General features: G+C 48.8%; 1 protein-coding gene and 1 pseudogene across 2 annotated transcripts in view; both read left to right on the top strand.

Moving 5' to 3' along the window:
• Positions 1–11,105, top strand: part of LOC137659085 (uncharacterized) — a 75,282-nt pseudogene extending 64,177 nt beyond the window's left edge.
• Positions 1–17,878, top strand: part of LOC137658690 (uncharacterized) — a 376,764-nt gene that overhangs the window by 55,459 nt on the left and 303,427 nt on the right. The gene's annotated exons all lie outside the window — the stretch shown is intronic.

The raw sequence follows: 17,878 nt of genomic DNA, 5'->3' as shown, positions 1-17,878 counted from the left end.
CAGAATAAGGACTTGCAGGACCTCATTAGGTCTTTTGAGACAACGAAGCAGGTGCACTTAAGACCCCCTTCTTGGAACCTGGATGTGGTGCTTAAGTTTTTGTGCTCCAGGAAGTTTGAGCCTATCTCGCAAGCTTCTCTGCGAGATGTGACTAAGAAAACCCTCTTCCTTTTGTCTCTAGCGACTGCCAGGAGGATCAGCGAGGTCCAGGCAATCGAGAAGCGTGTAGGCTTCACCCTAAATGGAGCGGTTTGTTCCTTGAGGTTCGACTTTCTCGCCAAGAATGAGAACCCTTCGAAACCCTGGCCTAGGACTTTTGAAGTCCCTAACCTCACGAATCTAGTAGGTCAGGAACAGGAAAGCCTCCTCTGCCCGGTTAGGGCTCTCAAGGCTTATTTGGCCCACACTAAGAGCGTGAGGGGTGCTTCCAACTCCTTATGGTGTTCAGTGAAGGATCCTCAAAAACCCTTGTCAAAGAACGCTTTGTCCTTTTTCCTGAGGGAAACTATTAGGGAAGCCCACCTCTTTTGTGAGGAAGAAAACTTCGCCCTGTTAAAAGTACGGGCTCACGAAGTAAGGGCCATTGCTGCTTCGCTGGCATATTGGAAAAATATGTCAGTTAAGCAGATCATGGACGCAACGTTCTGGAGGAGCAACTCTGTCTTCGCTTCTCATTACCTCAGAGAGGTAAGAGTGGACTATGACAAGTGTTATACCTTGGGCCCATATGTAGCTGCGGCTTCTGTATTAGGCAAAGGAGTTACTACCCCCACTCAACCTTAGTTTATGTACTTATATTTGGGTTTGTGTTTTTTTTTTTTTTTTTTTTTTTTATGGTTGTCTGAGGTCCTCGTCCTGTGGTACGGTTCCCTCAGTCCAGATAGATAGTTTATATCTATTTCTGCAAGGTTAGATGGTTAGCTTTAGTAAGGTTGCAGGTTTTTTATATGGGAAGGTAGTTTTCTGAAGTCTAGTCGAGTTGTTGGTCTTACCCCTTTGACAGACTCGATTGAGTTGTTTGCAGCGTAGCAGGTCTACTCCTGGCTGAACACTCCTAAGGGAAAGCGACTCTAGAGGCAGTTACCTTTGAAGTCAGCTGCCTTAGCAGGTAAGGAATCAAGGTGTTTGTTCTCCTACAACTCTTTTGTTGTTTCCCCAACTATGTTTTTTCTGTCTGTTTCCCTCCTCCAAATGTGTGAATCAGCTATATATATATAACTGCCGGGTAAGTTCTATTCATAAAAATGGAGTTTTTATGATAAAACAAAGTTTTATGAATACTTACCTGGCAGTTATATATATATTTTAAAGCCCACCCACCTCCCCTCAGGAGACAGGTCGGGCAAAGATAATCTGAGGAACAGAAAATGGGAATGATTCCAAGTACCACCCTGTAAGGGTTGTTAACAATCTAACCACACAACTACCACAAGGCGGTTGCCGCGATTTTCGATTAAATTCTGCTGCAGTCAGAGACTCAGCTATATATATATAACTGCCAGGTAAGTATTCATAAAACTTTGTTTTATCATAAAAACTCCATTTTCTGTCTATTGTCGACGTTGTTGTGGCAGAGGCTTCCGACGGGTTGGGTTAAACCTGTGCTGCGGTTGCGGTGTTTGCTGAAGGCTCAGTTCCCCCCTCCGAACATCCTTCGAGGGAGGAGCTGGGTCCAACGGTCTCTCCTGCAGGTGTTCCTCCCCCTCGGGGGAGTATACTGAAAGAGACTCCTCTTCGGACGACAGACGATGGTGTTGCTGTGCCTCGAGGTCGTCTTTGCTGTAAGGCTCGCCCTCCTCTTCGCCGTAGAGGCCTTCCTTCTCCCTACAAGGGAGTTAGGAGGCGCCTCTTCGGATCTTCGCCTGCGACTTCCCCCGCAGAGGATCCTCCACGTCGAGACCAGACCATTGCAGCTGCTTCCTTGGACCTCTCCGCAGATCGTTCGCTATCTCCGACGCCTGCCAGACCTTCCAGTCTTCCATTCCCGTTCCTGGACGCTGATGCGCAGTGGGCGCCTACGCACCCCGTTGTCCAACGGGCACCGGTCCCTTCGGGGCAAGAGGGCTCTTCCCACAATGTGGGTGAGTCCCTCGAGCGCCAGGTCTTACCTGCGCGCGCGCAGTCCTAGAGGTTCCTTAGCTAGCGCACAGGCGCTCACAGGTCCCTCTGGACTCGCTGCGCCCGGCAATTCTCTTGAGTCTCGCCGTAGATCTCCTGCTCGCCAGCGCCCTCCTGCTTGCCAACGCTCACCTACGCGCCAGCGCTCTCCTGTGCCACAGAGACCTCCTGTGCGCCAGCGTTCTCCAGCTCACCAGCGCTCTTCTGTTCCTGCTGCGCGCATTGCGCGCCATCGGTCCCCTGAGCTTCCACGATCTCCTGCTCGTCAGCGCACAACGGCGCCCCCTGTTCCTGATGTGCGCCATGCGCGCCAACGTTCTCCCGCGCGCCCACGATCTCCGGATCTGGGCGCAGGCAGGGACACTGTCCCTCCGCCTCCTCGCCGACGTTCACCTACGCGCCAGCCATCGCCTGCACGCGATAGCACGCACTCTCCTCTGAGCACTTCCAAGCCAGCCCGTGTTCCTGCGCGGCGCGCCCATGAGATGTCTCCTGAGCCCGCCCACGAGCGTTCGCCTTTGCGCACATCCTCGCCCTCTGGTCCTGCACCCCAGTTGGTTCCTTCTGAACACGCAGCTGCACGCCAACAATCTCCTGCGCGCCAACAATCTCCTGCGCGCCAACAATCTCCTGCGCGCCAGCGACCTCCTACGCGCCCGCGCGATCCTTCGCCTGCACGTAAGCGCTCTCCTACGTGCCAACGCGCCCCCGCGCCAGATTGTTGCAGGTCTCCGACACGCCCTCGCGCTAACTCGCCTGGGCGTAGTCGTTCGCCTGTTCGCACTACGTGCCATCGCTCCCCAATGCGCCGTCACTCGCCAACGCGCCATCGGTCGCCAGTGCGCCATCACTCGCCAACGCGCCACCGATCACCTACGCGCCATCGTTCTCCCAACCGCCAGCTCTCGCCCTTGCAGCCACGCTCACCCTCACCTGTGCGCCCACACGCTCCTTCGCCTGCGCACCTTCACCTGCGCGCCCACGCGCCCCCTCGCCAGCGTGCCCACGCGCCCTCTCGCCCGCGCGCACACGCGCTTGTGCCTTCATCTCGTGTGCATGCGCGCCAACGTTCGCCCGCCTGCGAACCGGCGATTCAACCATCGCGCGAGCGCCAGCGCGACCTCGCCAGCGATTCCCGCGGGGTTTCGCAGCGCGCCCAACTGTGCGAGTCTTCGGGGACGCGTGCTTCCAGATCCTCGTCTTCGCGATCTCCACCCCACAAGCGCAGAGCCGCGCATGTCCAGGAGCAGGAAGAATCTTCGGAGAGGTCCACGCAACATTCTTCTTTTCAGGCAGGCCCCGTAGTATCCACTACTAAGGATCAGCCGATCCCCTTCCCTCCAGCGGGTGTTGCTGACACTGCTTTGGTCAGCCGCCAGCTTTGGTTCGGGTCCCTGATCAAAGCGGTCGTGCAGGCGATGAAGCCGGCCCTCGCTGATCTGGGACTGAAACCAATGGCACCCGCATCCCCGCTGAAGAGAAGGAGAGGAGTGGACTTCGTGGTTACTTCTCCTAGGGTTAAGTTGGCTCCTAAGAAGTCCGTTGGGAAGGCTCCTTTTGCCTTCGCAGACGCTTTCCCCTTCCCCTTCCCCTGAGGACGAAGCCTTTCCGTCCTCAGGAGAATCCAGCGAGGTGAAGCATTCTCCCACGGCACCAATGGGAGGAACCCCACCTCGAGGAAGAGAATCATCTCGCGTGGAGAGGAGCCCCCAGACTTCTTTGCTTGAGTCCTGTATCCCATCCAGGAGGGAGCCTAAGGACTCGAAGACTGTTCCTCAGTCTTCTACCCGGGTTCGACCGGAGCTACCGAGACCCCAGGAGAACGTCCACGTATCTCCCCAAGTAGAGCTACTGTGGACAGGAGACCTTGCTGCCAGTCCACAAGGAGAACAGCACAAGTCGGAGCATGTCTTCTGGCAGGTCTTGAGTCTAATGAGGCAACTCAACGGATTCAAGGACCCCGAGACCGCCCCTCGTGAAGGCAAGGATACGGTCCTGGACCAAGTCTACGGTACCCAGAAGCTCCCAAAGGCCAGCGCGGCTCTGCCCTTGTCCAAGGGAGTGAAGAGTTCCAGAGACAAGGTTGAGGGCCAGCTCGCCGAACTTGCCTCCTCCAGCCGTTCCTCTGCCAGGAACAAACTTCTCCCACCTCCTCGTGTACAGCAGAGGAGGTACTTCGAGATCATGGGGGAGTCTTGTTTAGCTCTTCCCCTCCACCACTCTGTGGAAGAGCTCTCTAGGGGGATTTCTCTCGAGAAACTCTCCGCCCGGCAGGTGACATTCTCGGCTACGGAGATCCTAAGCCAGGAGAAGGTTGCGAAGTGTGCCATACAGGCCACTTCGTGGCTGGACATCTGACTGGGGTCTCTGGGCATCCTGTTGCGATCCGAGGACTTGTCCAAGGAGAGCACCAGGAAGGCCCTTGAGACTTTCCTCCTTTCGGGCACGCGCTCCATTGAGTTTTTAGCTCTCCAAGTTTCGAACTTGCGGGCAAACTCGATCCTAAAACGTCGTGATGCTGTGACCGAGAGGTTCCACTCGAAAGTCCCAGCCGTGGATGTCAGCAAGCTCAGACACTCCTCCATCCTTGGAGAGAGTTTGTTTGAGCCCAAGGATGTGGAACGGACAGCTGAGAGGTGGAGGAAGTCGAATCAAGATTCGCTCCTCCAAAGGACCCTTACATCTCGGCCCTACAAACCTCCAGCTCCTCAACAACATCAACAGCCTCGTCAGTCTAGGACATCGAGACAGGCTCCGGCAGTTCGAGCCCAAGGATGTGGAACGGACAGCTGAGAGGTGGAGGAAGTCGAATCAAGATTCGCTCCTCCAAAGGACCCTTACATCTCAGCCCTACAAACCTCCAGCTCCTCAACAACAACATCAGCAGCCTCGTCAGTCTAGGACATCGAGACAGGCTCCGGCAGCAAAGGCCAAGGTGTCTAAGCAGCAGCCCTTTACTGTCAAGGACAAGAAAGGCGGAAAGTCCTCCAGGGGAGGTAAGAATCCTAGGGGGAGCGGCCAAGGCCATAAACGCTAGGACTGGCAATCCCCCTGCATGTCCACCAGTGGGGGAATGCCTACAAAGTTGCGCGGACAGGTGGCAGCAACTCGGGGCCGATTCCTGGACGATCTCTGTGATCAGCCAAGGATATTGGTTCCCGTTCATAACATCTCTTCCTCCCCTGACAGCGAATCCAGTGTCGTTGAGCTCTTATGCCATGGGATCGGTAAAGGGGCTAGCCCTTTGTTGCAGAAGTCGAGACCATGCTCAAGAAGGATGGTCTCCAGGAGGTCGTCGACGGCTCCCCAGGCTTCTTCAGTCGACTCTTTCTTGTAAAGAAGGCGTCTGGAGGCTGGAGACCTGTCATCAACCTCTCAGCTCTGAACAAGTTTGTCAAGCAAACTCCGTTCAGCATGGAGACAGAGGACACGGTCAGACTTGCAGCGAGACCGCAAGACTTCATGTGCGCTCTGGATTTGAAGGATGCGTACTTCCAGATCCCAATCCATCCGTCTTCCAGGAAGTACTTGAGATTCAGCCTAGACAACAAGATCTTCCAGTTCAAGGTCCTGTGTTTCGGTCTCTCCACAGCACCTCAGGTGTTCACCAGAGTGTTCACCCTGATTTCTTCATGGGCACACAGGATCGGCATCTGTTTCCTCCGCTATCTGGACGACTGGCTGATCCTGGCAGACTCGGAGTCGACCCTTCTTCGACACCGAGACAAGCTTCTGGGACTTTGCCAGGATCTGGGGATCATGGTAAACCTCGAGAAGTCTTCTCTGCTTCGAACTCAACGACCGGTACATCTAGGCATGATATTAGACACCAATCTCCACAAAGCCTTTCCATCGGACGACAGGATAGCAAGGCTGAGGAGGGTCGCAAGACCTTTCCTCGGACGGGAAGTCCTTCCTGCCCAATCTTGGTTACGTCTCCTAGGTCACCTAGCCTTCCTGGCCCGTCTAGTTCCGAATGGTCGCCTCAGGATGAGATCCCTACAATGGCGGCTCAAGTCCCGGTGGAGCCAAGGCAACGATTCCCCGGACACTCTGGTCCCCATGGGACCCGCGGAATGGACGGACCTGCATTGGTGGCTGAGCGTCGAAAACCTTCGAAAGGGAGTAGATCTTCTCTTCCTCCCCCCGGATTTGATGCTGTTCTCGGACGCGTCAAAAGAAGGGTGGGGGGCCCACGTTCTGAATCAGAGGATATCAGGCCTCTGGTCAGAATCAGAAAGGTGCCTCCGCATCAACCTGCTAGAAATGAAGGCCGTCTTTCTGGCCCTTCAACAGTTCCAACAGGTCCTGGCAGGCCACTCCGTGGTGGTAATGAGCGACAACACCACAGTAGTGGCTTATATCAACAAGCAGGGAGGTACCTTTTCACAACATCTATCCCATCTTTCAATGGAGATACTGAGGTGGGCCGAAGTCCACTCGATTCCACTATCAGCTCACTTCATTTCGGGCAAAAGGAATGTGCTCGCCGACAGCCTGAGCAGCGCATCGCAGATAGCGAGTACCGAGTGGTCTTTGGATCCTCAAGTAGCCATCAAAGTCCTGACTTTGTGGGGTTCTCCGACAGTGGACCTGTTCGCGACAGCTTTGAACTTCAAGCTGCCGCTGTCAATGACCTTAATAGCTCTGCTATGGCATCACGCAGAGTGGTTCCTGGACCTTCTGCAGCTCCTGACGGAACTCCCGAGAGAACTTCCCCCTACGATACGAGCTACTCAAGCAACCACACTGTAACATCTACCACAAGGCCGTAGCTTCGCTTCGGCTTCACGCCTGGAGACTATCCAGCGTCTCCTCATTGAGAGAGGCTTTTCGCAACAAGTTGCGGAGAGGATGATGTCTCGACACCTGCGAAAGTCATCCGCAGGGGTCTACCAGGCGAAATGGAGAGTCTTCTGTGGTTGGTGTCGTGGGAGGGGTATCTCTCCCCTCGATGCCACTATTCCAGCAATAGCGGAGTTTTTCTTGAATTTGCGGGAGGAAATGCACCTTTCAGTCTCGGCGGTGAAAAGCTATCGCTCAGCCTTAAGCTTAGCCTTCAGGCTGAAAGGAATAAACACTTCTTCCTCGCTGGAACTTTCTTTACTCAAACGAAGCTATGAACTTACCTGCCCTCAGTCGGAAGTGAGACCTCCTCTATGGAACGTGGTTCGCGTCCTCAGGGCTCTTAAGAGACCTCCGTTCGAACCATTACGCCAGGCCTCTGATCGACACCTGACTTGGAAGACGGCGTTCCTGCTCGCTTTGGCATCAGCCAAGTGTGTCAATGAACTTCATGGTCTCTCATACGACGTCGCCCATTCAATGGGATGGGGGGAGGTAACGTTCGGGTTTGTCCCTGAGTTTGTAGTTAAGACTCAGAACCCTAGAGTGCCGGACCCATGGTTCGACTCCTTCAGGGTCACGAGTATCCGTTCTGTAACAAGCGACCCAGACCATCTGTTACTGTGCCCAGTGAGAAGTCTGAGGCGTTTTCTGAAGAGAACGCCTGCAGTCTGTCCTCGCGTGCAAGCCCTGTTTGCGAGCACGGGAAGGACGAAGAGGAGGGTCACCAAGAACACTATCTCTGCCTGGATCCGAAGGGTCATCCACCACGCCTTGAATCCAGACCCTCCTCCGTCACGTCGTCCCAGAGCACACGATGTCAGAGGCATCGCTACGTCTCTGGCTTTTAAAAGAAACTTCTCTGTGATGCAGGTGCTACAAGCTGGGGTCTGAAAGCGTCAAACGACTTTCACAGCCCACTACCTGCAGGACGTGACCCACAGGAGCCTTGATACATTCTCGATCGGCCCTGTGGTGTCTGCACAACAGCTGGTCTAACCTCAGTCTCCTTAATGGACAGGTAGCAGAAGGTTGAGGGCATTGTTACCCAGTTTTAGTCTGCATGAATGAAAGAGTATGTCTGGCCCTTACTTCTTTCTTCATCCTCCCCTCTCTTGGGGAAAGCAGCATCCTAGGTTCTCTGCATAGCTGACCTCAAACCTCTGCAGGTAAACCATGCTTCCTTGCGTTCCTAGTATTAAGATAATACTGTCGCGTCCCCCATACCCTGACGAGGTGGTATTGGGAGAGTCCTAGCCTAGAATTCCATCTAAAGGACTTCATGTCAACTTCCTAGGACGAGTCGCACTTCAACCCTCCACACACAAGCTTATGTAGGCCGCACGTTCCTTGCGGAGCAAGGAACTTGCGAGGTGCAGGGACTCTTTCTCGAAGTGCTGCTCACTCGGATTTTGAGTCCCCGGGTAAAGCCAAAGCCAGTAAGGCCGGGACTTTCCTCCCTACCTAAGGGGTAAGTCACCTCATGTAAATAGCGTGGTTTGTATTTCGGTTACAGAACAAATGACAAATTCGGAGATAATTTGTATTTTCCCTAACCATACAAACCTTAGCTATTTACACACATTTGCCCCCCAGCCCTGTCCCCCAAGGCAATTCCTACCTCTAAGTGAAGTGAATCAGTTCAATGGTGTGTGAGGGGGGGAGGGGTTGCTAGCTACCACACTCCCCTACCCCCTTGCTAACTAGCGCGGGGGTAATTAACCCTCGTTAAAATTCTAATGGCTCGTCATTTCAGCTACGCCAAAAGTAAAACCCCATGTAAATAGCTAAGGTTTGTATGGTTAGGAAAAATACAAATTATCTCCGAATTTGTCATTTTAGGAGAGGGAGGCTATTGCTCGGTACTGGATGTCATTGCTCTCAACGCCTTCGTTCAGAAGATAAAGTTCTCCATGGAGACATCGACATCAGTCCTTACAGCAGTAAGAAAGGTCCACTGGATGGTCTCTTTAGATCTCCAGGATGCTTACTTTCACATCCTCATCAAGCTGAACTTCAAGCAATACCTAAAGGTTCGTGTACAGGAGGAAGTTGTCCAGTTTTTTTTGGCCCTCTTTGTTTTGGTCTAAGCACCACCCCTCAAATAGAGGGTGCGTCGGTTAGGACCTGTCCTTTTTTAATCCTTAGACCTCTTCTAAGGAATGTCGATTTTAAACTTCTTCCACCTCCCTATTCTCTGGGAGAAGGAATGTCGAACGACAAAGGAAACGAGAGGCTTCAGCTCCTGAGCAGACACCTACTCGAGCATACCTTTTAACGCTTCCCAGGACGCTCGCCTTCATCATAGGAAAGGTGAGGTGAAAGGTTTTTCGTCATCTTCGGATGACGCAGCACCCAGACGAGGCTGGCTTTAACTTCCAGACCTCTGAAGAGGAAGGTAGACACGGTCAATCAGCGTCCTATCATGACACCGCAAGCTTCTGGTTGTAGTCTTTGGAACAGTCCTGAGCTTTTTTTCTTTCTACCGAAGGAAACTTTCTTACCTAACATCCTTTTAGGATGTCGGCAACTGTCAATAACGTCCAACTCGCCCAGTTGCAGGACAGTTGTCTGAGCCTAGCATGACATCGGTTCATGCTCCTTCTCCACCGTCAAACTGGTTATCGTCTTCTGGACGCTCTGTGTTTTTTAAACGGTGTAGAAAGAGAGCTGGTGGTAGACGTGACGTCTCCGGTACCACAACAGTTTGACCCTATTTTTATTATGTTGCTAGATATGCAACAGAAGCTCTCTTCACTCATGTTAGTTTATCGGCCTGTGAACAACAAGAGAGTAGCAGGCCTGGGCCCTGATTGTCAGGTAACTTCACACCTGGACACCAAGCGTAGTGAGGCTACTAGTCGAGATGTTCTTGATGACGAACGTCTTTACAACTCCCTAGTTAAATGTTGTATTTTAGCCATTTTTAACCCAAGGAGTCAACCAAACAGACGTGAAGTCGATCGTCCACCTAACAGTACGTCGAGCTTTCAGTGGAACAGGAGGTGACGTCGAGCGTCCAGCAAGATGTGACATCGAGTGTCTATTGAGACGCAACGTTAACCATCAAGCATAGTGCAACTCAAGAGCGCCAAACAGCTCGTGACATAGACATGTACGCGTTCCCACCATTCAAAGTGCTGTATAAGGTGTTACAAAAGTTCGTGTCTCACGAGGGAACCAGGTTGACTTTAGTGGCTCCTTTCTGGCCGTCAAAACGGTGGTTCACAGAGGTACTGGTTTGGATGGTGGACATTCCAAGAAGCCTGCCATTGAGAATAGATCTCAAACAACCTTACTTAGCAAGAAACCATCTAAACCTCCAAGCTCTACGTCTGACTGCCTTCAGTCTATCGAAAACTCACAAGAGCTAAAGGTTTTTCGAAGGAGGCAGCTAGGGCTATCGCTAGAGCAAGGAGGACTTTTACTTTCAAGGTTTATCAGTCCTATTGGGAGGTTTTAAGAGAATGGTGTAGAACTATATCAGTTTCTTCGTTCAGTACCTCTGTAACACAAATTGCTGATTTCTTCTTAGACATTAGAAGAAAGCACAACTTTTTCTCCTCGACCATCAAGGGGTACAGGAGTATGCTGGTAGCTGTATTCATACACAGGAATTTAGCCATCTCTCAAATAATAAAGACCTTCAAGATCTTCTCAGATCTTTTGAGACTTCTAAAAAGCGTCAACAAGAATCACCAGCTTGGAATTTAGATGTTGCTTTAAAATTCCTCATGAGTGACAGATTCGAGCCTTTACACTCGGCTTCTTTTAAAGATCTGACTTTGAAGACTCTTTTCATAGTAAGTCTAGCAACAGCTAAGAGAGTCAGTGAAGTTCACACTTTTAGCAAGAATATTGGCTTCAGAAACGGAAAAGCTATATGCTCCTTGCAACTTGGATTCCTGGCCAAAACCGAACGTCCTTCTCATCCATGGCCTAAATATTTCGAGATCGCTAACATCTCTGATATGGTTGGTGAAGAGTTGGAGAAAGTTCTGTGTCCTGTTAGAGCACTGAGGTTCTATCTGGACAGAACTAAAGATTTAAGAGGCAATTCAGAGGCTCTTTGGTGCGCAGTCAAGAAGCCTGTGCTACCTATGTCTAAAAATGCCCTATCATTTTTTATAAGACTTGATTAGAGTGGCTCACTCACACTGTGGTGAGGCAGACCTTAAGCTGTTAAAAGTAAAGACTCATGAAGTTAGAGCTGTGGCAACTTCTGTAGCTTTTAAACAAAACAGTTCTCTGCAAAGCATCATGGATACAACCTTTTGGAGGAGTAAATCTGTATTCGCCTCGCATTACTTAAAACATGTCCAGACTCTTTATGAGGGCTGCTACACTTTGGGACCAATCGTAGCACCGAGTGCAGTAGTAGGTGAAGGATCTACCACTACGTTTCCCCTAATCTGTAGTACCCTTGTTCTTCTCTTGGAACTTTTATATATTTTTATGGTTGTATGTAGAGATTGGTCGACAATCTTCCGCAATCTTTGATTTAGTCAGGTGGTCATTTTGTTTCTTGAGAGCGCCCGGAACAAGGTTATTATTTGAGGTCCTGTCAGCATAGAGGTTATTCACCCTTTTGACAGCTCCTAGAGATCTTCAGCCCCCTGAGTGGACCGCTGGATCTGATAAGGATAGCAGACATAATGAGGCAGAAAATCATTGAAGTCAGTTTCCTTAACAGATATGAACCCTTAAGCTTGTTTTGATTAACTCCTAAGTAAAAAATTCCAACAATGTTGCTGTCTCTAACCCTCCACCAAGGGTGTCAATCAGCTATTATTATATAACCAGCGGGTAAGTTTAAATGTTTAAAAATATTTTCATAATAAAATAAATTTTTGAACATACATACCCGCTGATTATATAACTTATAATCCCACCCTCCTCCCCTCTAGAGACCTATGGGCATGGAAGATCTGGTGATGTATGGAATGGTTCGGCATATCTCCCGTGAGGACGCTAGTGTACACCTGGCAACTCTATCTGCGATTGCCGCGAGTTTTTTGAATTTCTGCCGGACGTCAGGGACTAAAGCTATTATATAACCAGCGGGTAAGTATGTTCAAAAATTTATTTTTGAATATAAAACTTACCCGCTGGTTATATAAGAATGGCTAACGTCCCTGACGCTCTGCATGAAATTCAAAATCTCACACGGCTATCGCAGATATGCCAGGTGTACACTAGTGCCCTCGCGTTACTACAGGTAGAACTATACCCAACTTCTTCAGATTTTTCCCTGCTGGTTCTATTGGAAATTCTTTCTCGCTTTTTACTCTATTTGGACGTTATTTGGTGATGTATTAAAGTTTTTTGAGTTTGGGCTTTCGCCTTTTTGTTTTATTTGAACTGTGATCACGTATTTATAACATAAAAGGTAAGATTAAAAGGTTTTTCGACCTATTTTAAACCTCACGAAAGCATAGGGCGAGAGGTAAACATCTCGTCCATTAATGACGTCACAGCCTTATGTCGTAGGCTATAAGTCCGACTTTCTTTTTACAAAGAATTATAAGTGGATACTTTCTTTTGAAATGTTAAGTTATAAATTTAATTAAAGGCTTATTAATCTAAGAAAATTTTATCCTTTTAATAGTTTTTCTTGAGGTAGTCTTCGATCTGTTTGCAAAGATTAACTAGCATTTAGTTGTTACGCAGTTGTCAGTATTGTTACAATATTACAATATTTGTAGAGATTTTTGTAAATACAGTAGTACATTCTTCTTACTTCTCAAGTTTTTTAGTTGTACTATATAAAAGGAACATTTTATTTTGAAATTAATTGGTCCTGTCAGTATTTTTTCTTAGTCAGAGATTAAAGGAAGTTGAATTTCACTTAATGTTTATACGAGTCGATGTTTCGCACGATTCTATGTATCGTTATTTCCTTAGTGGAATACTAAGATTGTTGGTATATTAAGTGTAAATGTTCCAATGAGTACGAGTGATGATTCATCTCTTATTGGAATTCCTTAATTTAAAGGTTTTATTTTATTTTATGAATATTATATCTAGTAAGGTAATATTTAATATTTAATATTTAATTTTTCTTTGCATTTATATGGGATTCAGTGATTTTTCATTCCCATTCAAACGATTGAGAGAATTGTAAGTCTCTTTAAGAGTTCATTTCGTTTGAGAGAATGTATACTTTGGTTTTCAAATGATTGTGAAACTTTCTTTTTAACAAAGAATAAAATGCAAATTTTTATTGTTAAATTACGCAGTGAATTTTATTCAGTGGAGAGTGCTTCTGTTCGGACCTGTCGTTATTCTAGTCTTAGACCTCTGTCAAGCTCCCGGAAGGGGGAAGTTAAGTCGAACGACGAAAGAAATCGAGAGGGTAGCCAGGCGCTACAGTCTTTAAGACCCGAACAGAAGTCCTCTTGAGCTTTTTCTGTCATTCTCCAGAACGCTCACCCTCGTTATAGATAATTCGTGGTATTAGTGTTGTCAAATATTATATGCACTTTTCAGGCGCTAGGCTGAAAACAAAATTAGATTCTTTCTGCGTATATACGTTTCAAACAACAGCTTCCGCCGATGAGGCATCCATATCGACCGGCTGTTGGCAGTGAGGCTAGGCATTAGTCTTCGGTGGTAGACCCGTTGTCGCACAGGCGGCCTGTTGTCTCTGAGACTGACGTGATATCGCACAGGCAGTCTCCCAGCTTCACTGTTCAGCGGCAGGTCGAGGTAGATTTGTCTCGGCAGAGCTCTGTTTCACAGCAGCTATTAAAAGAGCCTACAGCCGATCGTTAGTCTAAATGTGATGATGTTCGCCAAATGGCGGAGCGAGCCGCGAAGCGGCAGGATAAGAGCAGGCGCGAGGCGCAAGCGGGAGGCGCAAGCGGAGCCTGAGCGGAAGCGTGACAAGGCTCAGAAGTTAATTGATGAAGGCGCTGAGCGTCGGGGGCAGCAACAGGCAGGCGCCAAGCGCCAGCGTGACGACCCACGCCAGTCGAGTCATGAATGGGCAGAGCGCCAGTGCGAGCAGCGCGTGAGCGCGACGCGCCAGGACGCTGCGGAGCGGGAGCGCGAGCATCGCGTGAGCGCGACGCGCCAGGACGCGGTGGAACGCTAGTGCCAGCTAAATTCATCCTATTATAAAATCAATCATGACAGCAAACGCAAGGCGATTGGCTGGCAATTGAATGTGGATATGGAACAACGCAAGCTCGCCCATGTCGCCACTGATGCGCCTGCACAGCTCCAATCTCTGATTTGATAGAAGAAGATCCGTACGAGGTTCTCTCTCACGAGGAACAATTGGAGGATATCACGGAGGGAGAGGAGGAGAAACCACTTCAACATTCGGTGGACTTCAAAAAGCTAATGCTAGTCTTCTCGGAATTATTTCCAGACTATTTTACACCAGTTGCTCCGCGATTTCTCCCTTCTGAGTTTACCTTAGGCTAGGCAGCGAAGACTTCCTTTTATACAAAAATGGTGCTTTCCCGCTCTTCTAAGAGAGCATTAAAATTAATGGGAGCATGGATGGATTAAAGAAAAGCTCTGGGCAAGACATGCTTCGCTTTTCCACCAGCCAAGTTAGTTTCTAAGTCGAACGTTTGGTATGAGACGAGGGAGGTCTTGGGTTTGGGAGTTACGGCGTCTACGCAGGGAGACTTCTCAAACCTGGTGGACTCTTCCCGTCTCCTATCCGTGAGAAAGACTAGAGTGTGGTGGTCAATGTCGGAGTTTGACCATCTCTTGAAAGGATTGTTCAGAGCGTTCGAGGTATTTAATTTACTTGACTGGTCACTGGGAGCCTTAAGCAGAAGAGTAACCGAGATGAAGGACACGGACACAAGTAGTCTTATCCAACTTACGTCTTGTATGGACAGGGCAGTCAGGGATGGTTCTAACGAGCTGGCTGCTTTGTTTACTGCAGGGGTTATAAAGAAAAGAGCTACTTTGTGTTCCTTCTTCTCTGCGGGTGTCACTCCATGTCAGAGATTGGAGTTGCTTTTTGCGCCTATGTCTTCGGCTCTTTTTCCGCAGGATTTAGTTAAGGAAGTGGCTGCAAATTTGACTCAGAAGGCTACTCAGGATTTGGTTGCTAAAACAGCCAGTAAGGCTTTGCCTACGTTCTTCTCTTCACGTAGAACTAAGGAGGGGACATCATATTCTCATTCTGCTCAGCCCTTTCGAGGTAAACCTACAGGGAGAAGTACTTTCAAACCAGAGCCAAGGAAGCAGAGGAAAAGAGGAGTCGAGCCCAGTTGAGGCAGGGCCTGAGTGCTCTCCCCTTCAAGCAGCAGTGGGAGCCAGGATAACCAACTTCTGGCGGGCCTGGGAAAAGAAGGGAGCTGACCCTTGCTCCGTACGTCTTCTATTTAATCAGAGCACAGCTTCAATCGGATGATGCTCTACGTTCTTCCTGTCTACTAGACTAGGAAGTTAATCGTCATGTAGGCACGCAAACAGAACTTACCTTCACAGCAGGTGTGTTGCGATTTTTAAAAGAGAAGCAATCGAGTTTGTTTTTTCTTCCACGAGAGGAGCGGAAGTCAGACGAATCGCATATAATCCTGGCTCTTCCTCTGGAATCTGAATCACATTCAGGGAAGAAAGAGTTGGTCGTCAACAATCAATACGTCTGAGACCTTCCAGGAGTCGTATGTTTTCTAGTAACTTATCCCTCAGTTACTGATATTCGCCGGAGGTTTTTTCTATTGAAAAAAGGCGACGTGTCAGCGCTAAAATCGGGTAAGACACATAATTCTTTGAGAGAAAAGGTGCTCAGTTTGCTTCTGTTCACACTTCTTCTCCTCCCCCAGTTTGAGGAAATGTTTAGTACTTTCTTCTGGGGTCGAGTGACTACTGTTGTCGGTATCTCATAGCATGGGATACGTTCAGATCACGCACAAGGCGCGCTGGAAATGTCATAGGGACTCTTCCAGGTTGCTCACGGGGCTGCAGTTGATGATCTCTCCTAGCCTTCGCTCACGCTTTAGTTGGCGCACAAGCTGCCCCGCGATTGTAGGGTTGGTCTGAGCTAAAAGAGGTAAATTTCATCTTTTTTTTTTTTTTTAGCGTATACGATTCTTGGAGGGGGAAAAAATGTTTTCTTCTAAAAGAGTAAGGACTACCAGAGATCAAAGGGATGGTTTTCCGTTAGTATCAGACAGCGTAGTTCTCCGATGCTCAGCAACGTTTCCTCGCAAAGATAGGTCCTTGTTGCGAGAGGCGTTAGAGCATACGCTTGTAGCGGCACAGTCGTGCACGCGGTCAGAGACACTGACAGTCAAAGTTGATCCTTTCAACTAGTTGTCCCATCCTCGTGATCTGCGTGATACGCGTCCCTACTCATGCGGACGCATGCTACACGCGAGCATCTCTCGACAAACATGTCAACCTGAAATCCTAAGCAATCTAGACGCATGTGCCAGCCTGGACATATACTGGATAAGGTCAGTCAGGTTTTTCCGCATCATGATAGACTAACAGTTGCTCCTTTATGCCACTGACCGGACACGATGCTGTTGCCTACTTGCAGCACGCTGTAGATTTACAGCAGGCGAGACGTACACAGAGCGCTGTATCCACTCGACAAGGTGAACGCATACAGCACACTGGCACCTTACGGGGATGCAAGCACATGCGGCATTATAGTCGCATATTAGACGTATACAGTCTAGTCTTTGGCTCACAGCAGTATGGACAGACTGTTGTCTTTTCTTCGCGTCGCTCTCGCCTCACAGCTAACACTTTTTCGCGTCAAACTTTAACTTTAAGTGTGTTGAACATTTATTGGTACACACGATCAGGTCTTAACTTCACAGCATGAGGTTCATGTTGTTGATGCTTCTTTTCAACAAGCCTAATTCAGTATTGGTGTCTTGCGACTGATATGGATGAGTGTTGGGAGGAGGTCTAGATCTTGACTCTCTCTCACAATATGTTGAGCATATACAGCCGGCTGGAACCATACTGGACCCATGCTGGGTGCTTGCTGGAAGCATGATATCAGTCCGTTTTTTCCTGTGTCAGGATCACGAACGCTTTATTTTAAACCATCAAGCGTTAGATCTAGCTGCCTTCAGTATTTTGGAAAACCTCTATGATCAAGAGGTTGTTCGAAGGAGACAGCTGAAGCTATTGCTTGTACAAGGGACCTTTGCCTCAAAGTTTTACAACCAAAATAGGGTGTTTTATGGAGTAGTGTAGAGCTAAAGGGCTCTTCTCTTCATTTGGTAACTCCAAGACAAGCGGCCTGTTTCTTCTTAGACCTTGGAAGAAAACACATTTTTTCCTCCTCGACCATCAAGGGTTACAGGAGTATGCGGACAGCTGTCTGCAGACGCAGAAGATTGCATCTATCAAATAAAGACCTTATAGATCTTCTCAGATTATTTGAGATGACTTGGAAGGGTCAGCAAGATGCGCCAGCCTAAAATTTAGGGGTCGTTTCTGGAATTTCGCGGTAGTGACAGATCCGAGCCTTTACTCTTGGTTTCTTTTTAAGGCCTAACTTTGGAGACTTTCTAAGTAAGTGTACCATAGTTGAGAGTCAGTGAAGTTCAATCTTTTAGCAAGAACATGGACTTCACAATGGTCAAGCCATAGGCGCCTTGCAACCTGGATTCTTGATCATTAACAAACATCCTTCTCATCCATGGCCTAAATCTTTCGGGATCTTTATCCTCTCGAATTTGGTTTGTGAAGGGCTGCGAAGAGTGTTTTACCTGGTTAAAGCGAAGTTTTATCGGGACAGGATTAAAGAGGTTAAGAGTCTATTCATGACTCTTTGGTGCACGGTCAAGAAGCCTGTTCTATCTATGTCTAAAATGCTCGATCGTCTAGTATAGACTTTAATTACGAGAATTCTTTCATACTGTTGTGTGACAGATCGTAACATGTCAAAAGAGTAAAGACTCATGAAGTTAGAGCTATAGGA

The sequence above is a fragment of the Palaemon carinicauda genome, chromosome 19, assembly GCF_036898095.1.
Source record: "Palaemon carinicauda isolate YSFRI2023 chromosome 19, ASM3689809v2, whole genome shotgun sequence".
In the NCBI taxonomy this organism is placed as follows: domain Eukaryota; kingdom Metazoa; phylum Arthropoda; class Malacostraca; order Decapoda; family Palaemonidae; genus Palaemon; species Palaemon carinicauda.
This window is presented reverse-complemented; position numbering and strand designations above follow the sequence as displayed.